Here is a 19,723-nt window from a genome sequence, read left to right on the forward strand (position 1 = left end):
CTGACTTTCTGCATTACCCCAGAAATGTTAGGAACCGTGTTGTTTCTAAAAGAGGTTCAGTGAAAAGGTGGATGGGAACAATAGCAAAGGGTTCCCTTTCACCCAGTCTGCAACTGTAGGACGCTAAAAGAGGTCACAATTGCCTTTTTAATTTTAATAGTGCAGACTGGGGAAGTTTCTGTTCCTCAAATGCAGATTGAATATTTGCAACTAATGAATTGTCTTTGATATTTCTCAGTAAAATAACTGCTTTTACTTGGAGGCACTGAAAAGGGAATCAAGGCACATTCCTCTTTCTCCTTTTTTTAAAATTTGGGTGAATTCACTGAAGGCAAAAGTGTCTAGTTGTAAGGTCTCAGACCAAAGTTTTTAATCCTGACAGCGGCCATGCAAATCCTGCTACAACTGCCTGTCGTGCATGAACTCCAGTTTGAGACACTGTCACTAGAAAAAGAGATAACTTCATTTTTCTGTCATCATTTGGTCCCTAGCTGGCTGCTGGCATTAGTAGTTAGTACTGAGTGCTGGGGTGGCCTGGTTTTGCCCATTAGCACAGTGTGAGTTTTGAAAAGGGGAACATCCTACTCTTTTCCCTTCTGGAGTAGTTGTATTTCCCTTCACTATGGTACTGGAAATGTGTAAATGCAGTTGGCTGTTTTTAAGAGGATGCAGTGAGGTCTCATATCAAAACCAAACCTTGTATTTGCACATGTTTAAATTAGGATTATAACTTTGGGGAAAATTTTCCCAGAATGTAAAACCTGGTTAACTTATTTTGGAGATATTTTTTTTTTCCCATGAAGAAATCAGGCATTGAAAGGAATTAAAGTTTTGATGAGTCCAGTGGTTTCCGCCTGTTCTTGCTTTTTGAGAAACCACTTATTTTTTATGGTTTATAAGAATACAAAGACTTCTTCATAAGATTAGTTACAATGTTTTTCACCTTTCAATACATTCTTTTACTGATTTCTGCCCCTTCCCCTTAGGACTTTACAGAACTGTCAAAATGGAGATTGCTGGTTAGGTACTGTGTAATATATTCTATTTTATCAAGTTTATGTTCCTCTTAAAAAAGGCATGTAATGTTTGATCAGCATGCTGAAATTAAGTGTCTATACACATCAAGTAGGGCTGTAGTGGATCTTGTATAGAATTATGTCATTTCCACAGAATTTGTAGATGAGCTGATAAAACTCACAGTAGGTTGATTTCAAAAACCCTGCCTGAACCGTCTTCTCATACAGCACCATGGATGTGTATGTGCTTGGGTAGAAGATTTCCTAGGAGTGACCCAGCATCTGATCACACTATTCCTACTTCTTCCCCATCCTTTGGCCTTCCAGGCATTACTGTTGGGGTCCATTTTGTCGGCGCGTCGTGAGCCAGGCAGCAAGAATTCGTAGAGGTCAATTCAACTGCCTAAACATAGGAGCCTCATGCCAGTCAGCCTGGAGCTGGTAGATGCAATGTGAGATCTACAGGAGTAGGTCAGGAGTGTGAGATGGAGGCTAGATGGGATAATATAAGGAATCTAAAATGGCAGCTGACTCCAATCTGTAGACAGCTGAATTGCTCTCTCCCTGACTTGGGCTGCATTTTATCATGCACGCATCAACATAAATCTTTGTCTAGTGATTTTAGATAGAAGATTTAGGGATGGAACCCTGTGATAGTTCACTGGTAGTCCTGTAGGCCATCTAGGAACCTCTAGGTTGCAATGGACAAGACCGTTATACCAGGATTTCTGCATCTCTTGCTTGACTGAAGTCTGTGCAAAATTTAAAGCCATCTCTTCTTGTCAGGGTGTACATTACTTTTTAAACCATCACTGAATGTCTTTCTAGTAATGTCAGTATAGCAAGATGATTGCAATCTTCTTTATAAATACCAAACTTGGAGTATTCACAGCTAATTACATCAGATGTACTCAACAGGTTAGGTATTTTTTCCTGAGTTCTTGTTTCAACATTTCTCTCTCTCTTTCTAATCAAGTGAAATTTCTTATTTATTTATTTGTTGGGAGGAGGTGTTTGTTTAAGAATTCATGGCTAAAATTTGTACTGGAAAGTGTCCAAAACTGTCCTCAGGGGAACTTGACTCGCCTTCTATTTGACATTTTTATTGAGGAATTTCTCAAATATAACATGAAATGACACCACAGGGAATTCAAACTATGATGAGATCCTTGTCTGGCTAAAAAAAAATTATTTTAGCACTGTAATCACTTGAAATAGCAGTAGTTCTTTCTCAAAATTGCTCTAAATTCTGCTCAGTGGATGCAAGACTAATATTTGGTCTCATGCAATAGGTTTTATTTATCCTTCATTTGAAACTTGTCATGAAATATGGTTTCCCCTCTCATATATGAAATACCAGTCTGATTTTTTTGTAAGTATTAGTTCACTCGTCCAGATGTTCTTTCCTGTTTGATTATTTTTTCTCCATAATCTTACCGATAAATTGATTTTTCCTTCTTTGTTTCTTTCACATGTTGAGGCGTGCTATCAGTTTTCGTTCTCTTGCCCTTAGGAGAGATTACGGCATAACTGATCATCCTTCCTATTAGTCCCAAACACTTTACCCATCTCATTTGTAGCGAATCAAAGTCTATTCTCAGATATTTGGTAAAATCTGTGAATCTGTTACGCAAAATATCAATGGAGAAAACTTATGCCTTTAAATCTGGTTATTCAAAATATACTCCCTGCTCTGATTCAGCATGACACTTAAAGGTGTTCCTCCTTTGCCTAGTTTTCTTACCTTATTGGTTTAATATCAAATAAGAAGACTGGACTTTTGCATATGTGTAAGTGCATTATTGATTGGAGGCCGCTTTGGCAGTTGGGCATATTTGTACTCTGTCTTGGTGTCCTCTTGGAGGCTTTCAGTAAGACAGATAGCAGATAGCAGAGGCGGTAGGTTGAGCCTGGTGTTGCAAGCCTGGGTATTGTACAAAGTAACATATGTGATGTATGGGGATGCCATAGAGAAGGCTTGAGAATTTGTCTTCCTTTTCAGTGAGAATTTCCGGGGAGCTTGGCATAGCTGCCACTATGGTGACTCCAGAATGTACCCAGAAGGTAAAAGGGAGTTTCCTGGGGGTTTTTTAGTTTACTTTCAAGCTACTGGGATAAGAATTGTCACATGAAAAGAAAGCCTCTGTTTCTTCATCAGCAGTAAGGCTTCAGCTGGTGGAGAGCTGTTCAGTTTAGGGCATAGCACCTGGATGAAGCCAAAAGAGAGCACTGAGAATGAGTGATCTGAAAAATCGTAGAATATCTTGAGTTGGAAGGGACCTATAAGGATCATGTGGTCTAACATGGCTAATGCCAGAAGAATGGAAGAAAAGGTAGTTTTCTTCTAAGGAAGAGAAGATTAAAAAGAAGACACAATAGTCATCAAATCAAAAAAAGGCTGTTGCAAAGAATTAGATTTTTACTGTTTTGTTTTTGTATCCCCGCAGAAGCGAGTGAGGTAGTGCAATAGTATTTGGTTACTCCACTTGGGAAATTCAGAAAGAGCGCTGAATTATTCTTCCTTACTCCTGAAGTACTCTCATGTGTAGTACCATTGTCTTACATTAGTCTCTCTCCTACTGTGTAAAAATGTAGGCTTCCTGGGAGAGTATTATGTGTTGTGTTGGTCTGAAGCATCACCAAAGAAGACAGTTCTGAAGCTTATCATGGATTACTAAAGCCTTGGGATTTGTCCAGGAACAGCTTGCTAGAAATCTTGCTGAAAGCAGTTCTTACTGGTATTTCTGACTAAATCTTACGAATTTATTCAGCATCTGCAAATAGAAAGTAGAAGACAGTGGCATAACTATTTGGATCAGAAAGCAGAGAGCCTTGCTTTGCACAATTTCCTTGCCAATGGGCTCACATATCATCTGATACTCCAAGCCTTCTGGAATTTACCTATCTCTGATCAGAATGTGAAATAACGGGGAATAAAGAGCGTGCAAGAAAAATATGTAGCAACAAAAGCTGACTGTCATTGGTTCTTACTTGAGAAAACCATGTAATACCTCCTCCACATTCTGCTCTTCTATCCTTTTTTCCTATAGGCAGACTTTTGTGTACGCATAGTTAAGGAATTCTTCCTAAAAAATCGACATAACTCATTGTTTTGTCTTTGTCAAACCAAATCAGGGTGTGAAAAATATTTCATGTTAAAGAATGGAATTGCTTGGAGTGATTTTCTTTTGCTTATCTATTCAGATATAAATATGAATTGCTATGAAGTGCTACTCATCTCTCTCTGTTTTGTGTAGGCTTTTTTTATTTATGTTTTCCTTAGCTCTGATTTGTGATAGTCCCTTTTTAAAAGGAAGTAAGCATTGCGATTTTGCAAAAACACTTCTTGCTTTCAGGTTGCACTCAACTCTTCTTTCCTCTAAAGATTAGCATAGGTTCCATGAAGACCTCTGCTCTTTATAATTTCTCTAATTAGTAAGTGTGCTCAAGGGGGTTGTAAACTCTTCTCAGAAACCATCAAAAAAGATACAAAGGAGCATGGACAAAAAATTTATCATAATGTATTCAGAGATGTATTTATTTTATTTATAGGTTTTTCTGTGGTATTCATTGCTGTGATATAGGAACATATGTGAACACCTTGTAAATACTAATAGATTTGTCCTCAGAAAGTCCTGTAATGAAAAGAAGTATAATTTTCATTGTTTTATACATGAAGAACTAGGGCAAACAGATTAAGTTACTTCTCAGTGTTCACACAGGGTGTATGCAGCATAGGCAAGGATAGAATCGCTACCCTTCTGAATCCCTGCTTACATACTCTTTAGTTCAAATATTCTGTGTAACTTTGGTTTCTCTTACAGAAAAATACCAATTACTAGATTTGGACATCTAGGATATGATATGTCTGTTAATTCTCTTGTATGTCAGACCTCCTGAAAATAACTATAGAAGTAGGTTTTGATGATGCAGTATAGTTTATGGTTCTTCACCAGTTAATCCTGTGCCTGATAGAGAAGAGTCTTGGGAAGCAGAGTGAACTTCTGATTATAAATCAAGCCAGAAATGCAATTACTAGTGTGCATTATAGATTCCATAAAGCTCTCTGCAAGAGCTGAGTGTTCAGTGCGGTAGACAAAAGCACAAGCACAGTCTCAGCTGTGAATTCAGTAGCAAAGACTCGAATAGCAAAGTCCTGGTTATGTCCACAATCTTAAAGGTGTGCTTTGGGCAGAAGGCCTGATTTTCCAGCCTGAAAAATTGACATTACTATTTTATTTGTCTATTCTCAGATACTATTTTGCATTACTTGCCAAAGTGACTAAGTCATGTGGGAGCCCCTGTGGGAAAGGAGAGTTGTCACTTTCCCTGGAGCAACTGAATCTGCTCCAGGAGTGGTGCTAGTCTGCTAGCTTTGGTAGGTGGAGCAGGGCAACAACTGCAGCAAGGCATTTGGGAGCCTACAGCTAAAGGAGAAACTTCTGACAAACCAGGAGCAGATGGTCACAGGCCTCAAAGTAACATCTGCTTGTTATAAAATCGGCCTTGGGATCCCAAATCCAGTATACCACTTAGATTCATCTTTGGAATCACACAATTTCTTTTCTTCTAAGCTCTGAGGTTAGGATCTAAACCCAAGTTCCTGTCTTGCAGTGCTCCATTAAAATCCGTTGGCTAATTTTAAGAGGAGAGGTTTTAACCCTGGCATGTAGGCTTAATTCCTGGCCGGCTAGTAGTAATCTACAATCTGACTCAGGTGACAAAAAGAACATTATTATGTACACATGTGTATGTATGTAAGATCATATCGTTTATCCTCTTTCAGTGAATGTTGCAGTGCTCTATGTTTATCTTTCAAAGCAAACCCAAAAAGTTAGAATCCAAAATCTACCTATTCCTACCCTTCTGCTTGTCTGAACGTATACACTGGGATGGGGGATTGTGGCAGAATCTGCCTATGAACATGAAGTAGGAGGAGAGCTGCAAGTATATGAGAAATCATTTCTAAAGCTCCCAGATGTAAAATGTCAAGAAGGGGTACATAACTCATTTAGGATTGCATAATCACTGGTATGATTAAAGAGACCAGTGTCTTCCTTTTAATTTAGCTTTATTTTTCTTCTTCTCCAGACAGCTGTGCACAATGTGTTGCTTACTTGAACTCCAAATGAATGCTTCTATTAACGATGTTTATTTTTCTTTATGTTTCCCAACAGTTCAAATAGATTTTTTTTTTTTAATGTGAACATTTTTAATATAAAACTAAGCAGCTTTTGGAGAGTTGTTTTTAGTTTCAGAAAAACAAATATTTTAAAGAGAAGCTGAAAAATGGTCCATTTTCTTGGCTATCTTCCAGTTTTCCTTGCCCTTCTTTCCTAATTCCAGGAGACTGCTAGGTGAGCCGACAGTTTTGTCCTTCTCTAGCACATCAGCAGGGCCTCTAATAATATTATCAGTCATAAACTCTCTCCAAGATTTTCGTGGTTTCTAATCTTAAACTCCTTGGCAGATGGAGGAGGGTTGAATAAACCCAATAGCCTTCTTTTCATAACTCTTCATTTTTATTAAAACACATGTAAAGTTATGGTATTTTTGTAGAGAAAGTTATTAATCTAAATCTTGAGGTTCTTACTCATTTCCAGTGATTCCAGTGAGAGTTTTGCTTGAGCAGAACTTCGGGACTTGGCAGTTGTTTTATGTCTTGAGAGAGGGAGGCCAGACTCCCAAATCCAGGGGTCAGTGGTTGAGTAGCGGGGATCTGTTCTAAATGTGAGGGGCCCAGGCACAAAATGGGGCCCTATATAATGTATATTTACATACATGATGAAAAGTGTTGAAATGCAAGTTTTAACAATAGATATATCTGTATGTTTTAAACCTTGATGTGTTCTGTATTTCTACAAACGATGACTGGCAGTGATTGGGTCCTTGGAGAATAGTAAGAACCTTGGGATTACAGGGGGCCCAGAGGTATTAACCTCCCTCAGACAAGCTGCAGTGGGTGCATATGCAAAAATCCATGCTGCAAATGGCACAAGTAACTGAATTTTAGTGACAAATGCATTTTTTCAGGAAGAAAAACTTGAGTGCATTTTTTAAAGTTCTTTGTTTTTCAGATGCAAGCCTAAATGACAAAGAAAGTTACTTTCTGATGTGTTTCTTCAGCAAACTAATTTTGACCGTATTACTATTTTCAGATCTTTTATCAGTCTTGCTTGGTCTGCACATTTGATGAATTATAAATGCTGGGATTCATCACAGCAATTTAAAGTATCCAGTCTTTGTGGTACAGTGGCATGCATCAGATTTTATAACATGTACTACTATTCTGCAATGCCTTCCACTAACTGGTGCCTAGGTGCTGAGCAAATATGAATAGCTGGAATGATAAGTAAATGTTCTATAGACAATTCTGTATTAGAAGTTTACATACAACTTCCATATATGTGTGTTTACTTCTGTTAAGTGGTTGCCTGCATCTTGTGAGAGTCTTCAAGGTGCAAGTGGTAGCAGACAATTGTAGAAATAAGATAAATCTCTCTTTTGAGATGGGATTATAATATGTCAGTTCTGATGATCTTCCTCTTCTAAACCTTGGATTCAGTTTTGTGGTACCTGGTAACTGTAGAAATTTCCAGACTCTGAGCCGTCGCAGCCTCCTCTCTTCATGGCAGGTTCCATGATGGATGGATGAGAATCGTTACCGTCGTGTTTGCATACAAATTTGAAAATCATTTAACAACCAAGAAGTCAAGCCCTACATTTCTATAAAGCTTATGAAGCCCTCAAGTTAAGAATCTCATACTTTAAATGGTATAGCTGGAGTGTAAATGTCTGCATATAAGCCATTTATCTGTACTCACCTTGGAGTCACTAGAGAGAAATAGGTATTTTGTGTGCATGACCGCCCTCATCCTAAAGTATATATTTGCTGTAGCTCAGATGAACTGCTCCCTATTTTTTCATGGATGCAGTCCCATTTACTTTAGTTAATCAACACCTTTGAAAATAGAGTTAATGCTATCAGAAGTTTGGAGCCCAAATTGGAGACTGGTTTTGAAAATACATCCATGTTCACTCTGGAAATCCAATAAAAATATGGAATTCTCATTGCGATTGATGGAAAGGCCTCCAACATCCAGCCCTCTCTGAAGCTAGGATCTGAACATACTGCATTTCTTATCTGGCTCTTTCTATTTCTGTATCTGAAAGTTTCTTTTTTCAAAAGTACTCTAATGTTTGGTCCTGCCACATTAATCTTCTGAGTTCAAATGAGATATAACTTTCGTTACATGTTAATTTGCCGTGTTTGCTTTCTTAAGCCAATGTGATCTGAGAAGTACCAAAATAAGTGAGAGTATAAATCAGCATAGGCCCAAGGTTTTTTGTTAGGTATGGGGGAATAATCAAAAGTGTAGAATAAATCTTGGTCGCTGTCAACTATGAAGTTAGATTCTCAGACTGTCATAATAAATTAAGAAACTGGGAGCTATGTGCCAGCAGCATCAATCTCAGTCTCTTGTTTCAGCAAGTCTTCTTGTTGTCTGAGAGTTTTTTTTAAATACTTACTCCCTGGAGGAGGTAATCAATCACAGTAAAGATTTCTCTACATGGAACACTCATGAAAGTAAAGAATAATCAGCTTAGAGTGTGAAGTTAATATGTATAAGTTAAATCAGTTAAATCCCACTCTTACTTGGTCTGATATGGCTGTAGACGGCTGTGTCTTAGTTCAGCAAAGCCAGAGTTTTGTTATGTGTTATTTATTCTGCATCCTTACTGCTTTATCTTGTTTGTATTAGTTTTGTATGTTTTGTTAATTCATCTTAACTTTCTCATAATAGCAAATTTCTAAGCCAGTGTGGCCTATGTCGATGTACACCTTAAGAGAAAAACTATAAAATATCTTAAAATTAACCAAAGCTTTGGGAGCCACATTGTATTTAGCACTTACTTAAAGCAAGGGAGAATATGTATTCACCTGAGGGTGCAGGATTTCAGCCTTTAATGGGTGTGTTTACCAGTCCTTGTATGACATTCAAGCCTTCCTTCATGGAGTGGTGTCTTTGTCAAACCTAGAAATTGCATAGATCCAGCTAAAACACTGAATTCATGTGGATTACAAGAAGTCATGAGACAAAGTGGAGAGCAGCTCCACTTTGGTGAGCTGGTCTCTGATTTCAAATAGAGTCACTGTCATTATACTATGCTTAGAATGCAAGCAGTTCTTGGCAGTCATTGCTTACTGTATTAGAAAATGAAGCAAAACTCTTTTCCAGTATGGATGAGTACCAGATGAAAGGTTGGTAGTGAATTTCCTTGTTGGGTAGATTCCAGGGTCTCGGCTTTCTGTAGTGCCCTGCTTTTGCTGTCTAATACTTTCCGTGAATTTCTGCATCTTGAAGTTATCCTTTGGACTTCAGTGTACAACTTGAAAACTTAAAAGTTTGAATCAAACTACAAGACCAAGACAGAGGATTATTTTTACTGCTTCCATTACCTTCTGCAGACTTCAGTCCAGATCCTTCTCAAGTATCTCAAAATATCCCGTGTACACGTTCCTTACTGGAATTGTGTCGGAGCACAAGATGTAGTTTTGTATAAAAGAGGGGCAGGAAGGAACATGGACTAGTTGATGGTAGCATATTTTAATATGACTTTGTGTAGCTAACATCTAAATAATAATAATACTAATAATTACTCATTAATTAAAACATTCATTAAAAAGTCACTGGACATACTTTACAAGAACGATTGTTTAGAGAATTTGGAAGATTTAGGATTAAAGAAAAATTTATGATTAAGAGGTCTTATGAGATATGGAAAGAAATGTTTGGAAACAATTGAAATGTACTTTGTTAAATAAATAAGCCTGGAGTGGACATATGGTATTGTGCTGTAGGACAGGAGCAGAAATGAGAGTCGGGGAAAAGCTTTTCTACTCCATCTTAACAAAAGAAAATTTTAACTGAAGAGAAAATTGCTCAGCAATGAGAGGCTATAGTACAGCCTCTTCAGCAGAGTGGTTATACCATAGTTAAAACAGAATGGAAGTGGAATTGAAGAGTTTAAAAGAATGGAAAGATGTATTTGCTGAATTAATTTAGATGGCAGTGTTACAGACACTCCTCAGGAAGAGTCGGGCATCCATAGTTCTGGGGGCCTGTAGGTCATATGTTAGTGAGAGTACTTTCCTGGGTTTTATTCCTCTCATAAGAATAGCTGTGCAGAGAGGATGAGATCTCTGTTGCAAGACCTACAAAGTTGGCTTTTCTTTGAAAATTGTGAATGTAAAATTGTATAGTTCTTCATGGGGAAAAAACTGTATATTTTTAATTGTAGGATACACTGTACAGTTTTTCATGCTAATTTTTTTTCTTGTATCAACTATTGTATCAGACAACATACTAAACAGAGAAAACTCATAGGTTAATTTTTTTAGAATTCTTTTCAACAAAATAAGCTTGAGTGGGAAAGAACTACGTTTTTCTATAAAGATTTTTTTTCTCCTACAGAGTTTCTCCAACGCAATGTGTTTATAAGTATACAAGCAACTTGAAAGTGAGGTGATCTATTTTTTCTGTATTTGAATCAACAAAAAAATCCCTAAAGTGATTTTATGCAAGTATTCCTAGTGTATTTCTATCATGACCAATACAGGCTGAAAAGTTTTCCACTACTGATAACCTATACTGTTATGTTAAAGTACCAGCGTCATATTTTTCAGATACATAATAGCAGATAAAGAATAGCAATATTTCAGTGTTACCTTCTGAAAAATAGTTTTTGCAATTCAATATCGTGAGTATGTATATTTAGACTTAACTGGGGAGCTTGAATGATTTCCTTTGAAAAAGTTGAGAAACTTGATTTATTTAATTATCTCTGTTGTTTATTTTGAAGGCATAACTAAGAAACTTTTTCTGAAATTAGTCAGAGACACAATAAAAATTACTAATATGACAGCAAAGAATGGGTTCTAGATGCCGGTAGTGATTTATAGTGACAGGTGTGGAGCTGCATTCACAGGACAGGGAGCCAGACTTCTGTTGTGTGACTTAACGAATCATTTAGGGTTTGGTTATACAAAACGCTAAGCACCCCGGTCCCAGTGCATCAAATCTTCTACACACACACCAGATATGAGTCACAATATCTGCTGCCTGTGTGACAGCAGCACTTTCTTTAATAGGCCTGAGACTGTCTGGGTGCGCCTGAGAGTTGTTCAGTACTTACAAAAACCTCTGAAACTCCTTGTATGTATATCTGTAGTGGAGAGAAAGAGACTTCAGTGTAAGGTTCAAATTAACAATTTATTTGGACTTCACTCACAGGTCCAATATGCCACTATTGTAGGTTTTATGGATACAGGGGAGAGTGCACTATTGCAATTTAAAAAGCAACTCAGAATACACTATTGCAACCTACAAGTGATTCCGAACAGTACTAACGCAAACACAAGCATGCTAGATATTAATACCTTAAAGGAGTGCACTAATAACAATCTTAAAGCATACCAAAACCATCTGTATGTTTCTTTATCACTTACCCTCTCTCTCGAGTAAGGCCTCCAAATCCCTGGGATGTTACCTTGTACAGCATCCTGCACAAGGGGGGAAGAATCTCCTACAGGCCGTCTATATGCCACTGAGTTTTATTCAGTACTTAAAAAAACCTCTGAAACTCCCTGTATGTAGATCTTAGGGAAGTCTAAGAGACTTGATTTTACTCACTTCAAAAATAACTGGAAGAACTTGTTTTAACTATAAATTCAGTACTGATTAGTCTCTGAAGGGACCACAGGCTCAGCCTGTTAATGACTGCACATTGAAAGAATGTGAAAACTCATCCTTGTGCTCTGAAATAACATGAATATCCTGGGTATGGACTGAGTTTTGCTTTAAGTGTTTGAATTTGAAATCAGAACCCAAAGGAGAACTCTAGGAATCTGAGCTCCAAATAAAAAGGTTCCAACAAGTGTCTGCTTTGTAATTTCACACAGGCTACATGTCTGAGTGGGACTTCAGGGACTTCAAGTTGGAGAATTTGTCAGGGGATGGTCAGTCCCTTTGCCTTAACATGTAAATACTTTTCCATCTGACTTAAGATTCTGTACAACGAACTTCAGATATCTTAGAGTAAAAGTTAAGACATCTTTTAGTGGAATAAATTGCCCACAGAAAGCTCTGCATGATGCTTGTCATTTACAGATTAACTTGTGCATGAAACACAAGGTTTTCTCTCTTACATGTATTTAAACTATCTGATGCAACTGCAAAGTGAGTAGTTGCATTAAATTCATGTGTTGGGCGCTGATAATAAAAGACAATGACTCTAAAGTATTTTGATTTAAGAAAAAATGCACACTGTTGTATAGCAGCTATAGAAATCTATCTATGTGTTCCCAGGTGCTGGTGAAAAGAATATACAGCTCTGGTGAATTTCATGGGCAAGATGGGGATGAAGTGGTTGGTTGTTTTGATTTGTTTTGGGTTCCTTGTTTGTTTGTTTTGGCTCCAAACTTATTAAAGTCATCCCTTCTTTACATAGTTACGACATTCCTGAAGTCAGGTTTTTTGACCACTGTTGCTTTTCATTGATAATTCCCAGCACTCTTGCTGATCAAGGCAGTGCTGATCTCTCTTTATGAGAGATGCGTGTGGCTGATGGTGTTCATCTGTTGAGTTGCATAGCGCCAACACAATTTACTGCAGTTTACATGTGCTAATGGGGCTGCTGCTTAGCTGGTGCACCGGTGTCCAGCTGCTTTCTAAGGCTGTTTTCTTAAAACCGGGTAGTCAAAACAAACCAACAAACCAGTCCACCTTGTACTGTGTAACACAGCACAACTAGGTTGAGTGGTAAGCTAGTATTGCCATTCTATGTTAAAAAAAAAAACAAACACAAATGTTTACTGTAAGATCTTGAATATTTTTCAGGTACTTCTGTCAAGAGAAATCAGAGAAAATATTTGTTCTAAATACTGCTTTTTGTGTTACTCATGTTCAGGGGAGTGGAAATGTTGAACTGGTTTTCTGATGGTGTAAATGCCCATTTGTCCAGACTTTTGGAGCCAAGTGAAACATTAACTCACTGAAAATGTACCTACTGAAACTATTCAGAAACTCAGCTTGCATTTACAAAACACTTTTTACCAATGGAGATACTTTCAGGAAAATTTAATTGTTTTGGTATGACTTACAGGAGCAATTTTGGCACTTCCAAAACATTTTCAGCATTTTCCTGTTCCCCAGAAGTTTAATGCATAGATATGTGCCGGACTAAGCCAGTGTTTCTCAACTCCTGATATAGTTCTCTTTTCAGTGCATTGAAGGTTACACTTCAATTTCTCTTGTTTCTTCCACTTTTCATGGACATCAAGTATTATCGAGAGTGAGAATGACTTCAGAGCCTACTGAATGCTGCAACGCTCAGTTTAAAATCCCTCATCTGAATCTAGAGAGCCCCCTAACTGTGTTAGTGATAGATAACAAAGAAAATCATGAATCTAGCCATTTCCTCAGCTTTTTTTACCAGAGCTCAGTAATAAAATGCTTCCCGTTGTATAGACCTGGAAAATATTACCAACTTGAAATGAAAATATTGTTTCATTTGTCATGTTATATGCTTTGTTTGACCTACAGCGAAATCTTTTTCATTTTTATAAGAAAAAAATCAAAAACAAACAAAAAGCCATTTCAAGTTAACCCAAACCAGGTTTTTCTGATCCTGGCAGGGTCTATAAGTAGATGTAGAAGAAAGCCGGTATAAGCAGTAGTTATCTTGGAAGAAGAATATAGAATACTGCTTCAGTTGAGCCTGCGGCAGTTAATGATGCTCCAGAGAAAGCCCAGGGGTAAGACAAAATAAGGGACATTATGATAATAGACTGGATGATTTACTCAACTTGTCACAAATTTTTCTTTCACTTGATCAGTTCTGCTGCTTCTTTGCATCTGTAATTAACTTCCCTCCTCCTGCTTTATGGAGGATTGTTAATTGAGCATTGCAACTCGGAGTGCCCTACGTGCAACTAGACATCAGTGGGAACTGCAGGCTTGTTGCTAATGGGGCCAGGGCTGCCTGAGCCTCACAGTAAGAGCCTCATGCCAAGCTGGAGGCTGCTGGCATTGCCTAGACAGCGGCACTGTAAATGAAAACAGGCAGGATCAAATTAATACAAAATTGTTTTAAAACCCTGTATCAGAAGAATGGATAACTTATTAAAAAATAATTGATTGGGAACTTTGTCGTGTTTAGGCACTGTTGTCAGGAGGCCACCACGTGCATGTGTCTGTCTGAAAAATAGACACGATTACCAAGTGAGAGGATAGAAGCTACAACTAAGATGTCACATTGAGGGGCTTGGATGTTTATTTTGGAAATGCTAAAAGCTGCGAAAAGGATTTTGGTGTCTTAAAAGGACAGACAGTGGTGCCCAGTTGTTTAAGAAAGGAATAAACAAGTGACGTCAAGAGACTTGAACTCGATGCAACATCCATGCAATGTCTGTGGGGCTGTTTACTTCAGCTCAGTAAATGGGCAGGCATCACATGCAGCAGAGTTAAGCTCTTGCATTAAGTGAATATTTCATAGGCTCTACATAGCAAAGAAGTCTGTTGCAGCTGAACTTACACTGTGTTTCTGTAGTGCGAAATGTAAGGAATTCCACTGTGTGTCACAAAATAGCTGTAGAAAAAAGATTTTAAGCATTTCTTTTCAAGTTGAGCACATCTGTAACGGTGCAGACAAGCAAGCAGCCTGGTCAGTGGGTATTGAGGTGATAAGTGATTGTAGCCCATTAAGAAATGTGATTCTTCAGGACAAGTGGGCATCATTTTAGGTGGTGTGTCCTTGTATGTAAGAAAAGAATGGTTCTAGGGATCAGTTCATTGATCATTTCAGAATTATTACAGTTTGCATCACCCAAGAGCATCCTTGTGATCAGTACTTCAGATTTCTCTTCCGTAAAAGGTGCTTTATTTTTCAGGGAAAGGTAATTTTTCACACTTTTTGGTTTTTTAATGTCTACTCCAGTAAACATTCACTACTGTAGGGTCTGGTTTTTTGCAAGTGGATCTCCTCTCTGCAAGGGCTGTAGTGAAGATTTCTGCAACTGTGGTAGTGAAGGAAGTGGTGAATTCAAGGGTGTGGTGTTCTTTTTCCTTTTGTTCACATTTTTCAATTTCTGAAAGAAGCTGACAAAAAGCGGAATTCTAGCCTTATGTGCAAATACTAGAAAATTTGGGCCCAGATTTAAATTCTTGATGAAGTCTGATTTCAGATATCCTGGAGATATGAATGCTGTGTACGTAGGTAGTGGTGTCTCTTTCTTCTAATATTTCCCTTTGTATGCTCATGAAAAGTTGGTCTAAAAAAGATGATTTAGTAGTTATTTCAATTAGCAATGATTCCTGTTTCCATGGCCCCCTCAGCTGATGCAATGTATGACCCTCCCTACCTTGACAGCATGTCACTACTTGTATGACCATTCCAGCAGGAACACCTGCCTACAACCTCTAATCTGATACCACTTGCTTCACTCCTACATGCCAGATTTACTCTTTGGACTTCCACAGCTATCTTGAAATCAGATCTTCCAAGACACCCACTCCAATAGAGCATCATGGTACTTGGAGGGAATAGAATAGAGAAGTGAGAAGAATATGTGCCACATGTTGCTGTCATTAAAGTTAGGTTAACTTCTAGAACTGAGCGCTTTTTGTTTTAAACATGACACAGTGACGTCATTTGAATTGTGTCTGTAATTATCATATGTGTGTATTGCTGTGCTTCAGGGCTCAAAATAGATGAGGTAGACAGTATGAGGCTGAGGGGGATCTGTAAGATCGAGAAAGACACAGAAGATGCAAGTAGGGAATGAATTTTTACTGTTTCTCAAAATAATGGGATTAGGGGGCATTCATTCAGACTGTGAAGCAGCATGTTTGAAAAAAAAAACAAAACCAGAGGATGTAACTCAATTAAATTGAAGAAGTAATTGCCCCATCATGTCGGGTTCAGAAGAGATTAGACAAATTCATACGGGAAAGATACAGCAGTGACAATGGTCTAGATAGTGATTTAGGAAGGTTAATAGGTATATGATTGCTGAAAGTTGGAAGAACATGCCAGCAGCGGTTCTGTCCTAACTCTGCTGTCTTCTGAGTATCAACTACAGTGTCAAAGAGAGGATGCTGGGATAGATGTTCTTGTGTTATAAGAATAACTATGACTATAGTAAATCCAAGAATGTGATTTTTTTTTAATGAGACTTTCAGCCAGCTTTCTGACTAGAAATATTGAGAATATAATGATTTTAAAATTTCAGAATCAGGCGATCATATTTTCTGAGTTTGTCGTTGTTAATCATTTGTCTTACAAGTACGGGATATCCTCAGTGGTGCTTTGTTGGTAACATTTGAGGAAAGTCTGCAGTATTGCTAGCAGTAGTTCCTCTCTATCATGATGTTCTGCACTGATAAAATAGACATCTTGGATAAGCCTTCCAAAAGTTTCATAAAGTAGCTTAGAGAAAAACTAGCAGGATCAGCTCGCTGGATCATGAGTCAAAGTCCTCTTTTTAGAAGTCTCCAAAGAATCCTCATGCTATAGTAAGTGAATTGTAGCGTGGCTCCCAAATGCTTTAGAGACTTTGAGGATGAGACTCAGATTTCTAAGGGGCTTAAGTGCTTATGAAAATGCTGACATGAAAGGGAAATGTCAGAAGGAAGGAAGAGGAGATCAGGGGAGGAAATGGACAGTGGACATACCGTTCTTGACATTGACTCTGTGTGGGGTTTCTACTTTTGTATCTTCCTGCTTGTGGTTTTGGTTTCAGGTACCCGTAGCAGACCTTTCTCCCTCAATGGTGTCCAAACAGAACGCTTGATCAGAATAGCTTCTTTAGGCCAAATACTGCGGGAAGCTCTGAGCCAGATCAGGGTGCAATACCAGTGGAGCTAGTTTGAAAAGTTCATCAGATAAATTAAATGAGAAACCGAAAGCATTTGTTTATTTAATAAATAAAACATCCATCTTTATCAACTGTAATGTTTCCTACCCTTTGATACTGTTCCACGCTACCACTCTGTAGAGGATCTCATCTTACCAAGTTACAGAGCACAAGTTTGATTATGTGAAGGCGGTGAGCCAAAAAGCTAGAGGTCTTATGCAAATTAAGATATGCATTAATTTGCATAATGCTGGTAATATATAGATATATCTATACATGTATGTATGTATATATGCATCCATTATCTCTCCTCCTCTTCTGAAAGATACTTCTCGTTTCCCAGCCTCTCCTGAGCTGGCTCTTCCCTTATTCCTTGTTGTCCTTGATGGTGACTGGCCAATTTGAAGTCCCATCCTGGAAACTTAGGTTTGTCACTCTGCTCTAAACTCTGTATAAACAATTCTAGCTCTTTTGCTGATTGTTATCTTAGCTATTTATTTGTGCTGGTAAGGAGTAGTTAAGGGCTGTGGAAAATGAGTTATTTCTAGATGCCTCCATCAGGGATTGTATTTGGTAGGTGCGATCACAGAACAGTTCTTTGTGATGAGTGTTACAGAGAATGGCTTACGGACATATATGCACTTGCTCCTAGTTCTTCTCTTTTTGAGGATGAGAGCTGGAGCGCCCATGTGGGATAACCATCTGAGCTCAGCTCAGGTGAGAACCTTTTTCCATCATTTTTGTGAGTTTGAATTGTGTAGGTTTGCTGAAACCTTGATCCAGCAAGGTTTTATAAAAATTCTTTTTTATAAAAAGTAGAGTAATAAAGAAAGCAAGCTTTGTATTTGTGCTCAATAAATTTAAAAGTTTTTAAAATGCGTTTAGTCAGGGTTTAGACTAGATGTTTGAGTGAAGCGATTTTACATTATAAATGACATTTTTCCTGTATCTAGAGTTAGGCCCTGGGGTGCAGGTCTCCAGCAGGTGTAAACTGTCAGAGTGGCAACAATTAAAGCTCCTGAGGATGCACCCTCAGTTTTTCAGAGCAGTCAACAGCCCAGTTTGACCTGTAGAGCCTCCAAGACTGGAGCCAGAAGAGCTTTGTTGAAAACCTGGATGCTTATTTTGGTGTTTATGTGGAACTTAATCTCTAGAAAATCTGGTCCAAAATGCAATCTCACATATGCTGCATTACCGATGTTTACACGTTCAGCTCGGTAACTTGAGCTGCATTGAATGAGGGTTGCACAAATGATGAAAGAAAGAAGAAGCCTCTTTGACAGCTATTTCATTTGTGAGTTTTTAATAAATTTAGATACATGAAGGAATTATTGTGCCAGATCTACCAAAGCTTGAGCTCATTGGAGTCAATGGAGTTCTGTCTCCTAACTTCAGAAGACTTTTTTACCCTGTTCTCTAAACTGGGTTAGTAATAGGCTGATCATAAAGTGACTTTATTGGAAAGAAAGTTTACCAAGTGAATAATTCAGTAAATATTTTCCAGGCAGACGTGTCCAACAGATTGCTTGGTATGGTGGATAATAAGCAATACTGCCTTTTTAAGACTGCGGTAATACAAAGTCCTCCAAAAAGCCTGACCCTAGTAGGATTGAGGTCTGAGAAGAGAGAATGTTAATCCTACACCACCAGGCCAAGATTTATTGGAAGGCACATAGTACGGACATAGAGATACAGTAGCCCTAGATCCCAGCTGCTCCCTCTCTTGAACTCGTTCTCTTCATAAATGCATATTAAAATAATTTTAGGGCAAGTGATTGAAAACAACTAAAATAAATTCCTCATAGTAAAACTTTTTAAAGATTTAAATTGTAATAACTTTTATTCCAGCATATGGATTTGGGACTTGATGGTAAATCAAGCTGTCTCTTTACGGAAGTGGTAAATCACTAGCATTTGCTCTCAGGAGCAGAAAAAAATGTTTATAAATCATTGCATTTGTTTCGGATTATTCATCAGAGCTGGAAGACAATTGTTCAAGTTGCTTTGTGATACTATAAACAGAACACTGGGAAGGCTGTGTACTTTGTAGCAAAATTTAGGGGTTTGTACATATACCAACTGAGACTTTTTCCTCCAGTAAGTATTCAACTGGTATTCCAGAGAGGAGGATCTAGATTCCAGTGTGCTGTTTTTAAGGAACAAGTTTGATTTGGCACTAACAGGGCAGCAAGGCCTGCTGACTCACAGAGGAAGGGTCTCACAAAGTTGTCTTGTTTATCTTTTCTTCTTATACTGCAGTATGCAAGGAAAGTCTTCACTTCTTTTCCTATGCCCTCCCAACCTGCTTTGATGGAGTTATGCAAAGGTTTAAATCTAAAAGAGAGTAAGAACTGAGGGTGAGGAGGATTTTAATACAGAAAATTCGAGGCAATAGTGCTTAACATTTCCTGGTAAATAAAAAAAGGAGAAGGACTGTCTACACACTTGCATTGTAGTTCAAGACATGAGGAGATGGCCTGGTGTCCCTGGGTACTGCTGTAATTACCCTAGAGCTTTTTTTCTCGAAAGAGCTACAATTTCTGTCATATGAAGCACAGGCAGCAGACTAGCACGAACAGCAATAGCAGGCTTAGCCGAGCAAGCTGCTGGAACTAGCCGGCGTTCCTGCATTAGTTACCGTCTGAATTTCTCCAGCGTTTCAGAGCTTCCTGGCCTTGCCTGCAAGAGTACTGGCACAAGCAGCCTGGTTTTACCTTAGTGTATTGTGGCCAGTCTAAAGGAATTAATTAATTAAAAAGTCGAATTACTGTGCCAGCTCTTCTGAAGGTTT

At 38.2% G+C, this 19,723-nt stretch overlaps 1 protein-coding gene across 4 annotated transcripts in view; it reads left to right on the plus strand.

Moving 5' to 3' along the window:
• The window catches only part of SCUBE1 (signal peptide, CUB domain and EGF like domain containing 1), a 211,992-nt gene that overhangs the window by 36,088 nt on the left and 156,181 nt on the right, over window positions 1–19,723 (plus strand). The window lies entirely within an intron of this gene.

This window comes from Larus michahellis, chromosome 1 (genome assembly GCF_964199755.1).
Source record: "Larus michahellis chromosome 1, bLarMic1.1, whole genome shotgun sequence".
In the NCBI taxonomy this organism is placed as follows: Eukaryota; Metazoa; Chordata; class Aves; order Charadriiformes; family Laridae; genus Larus; species Larus michahellis.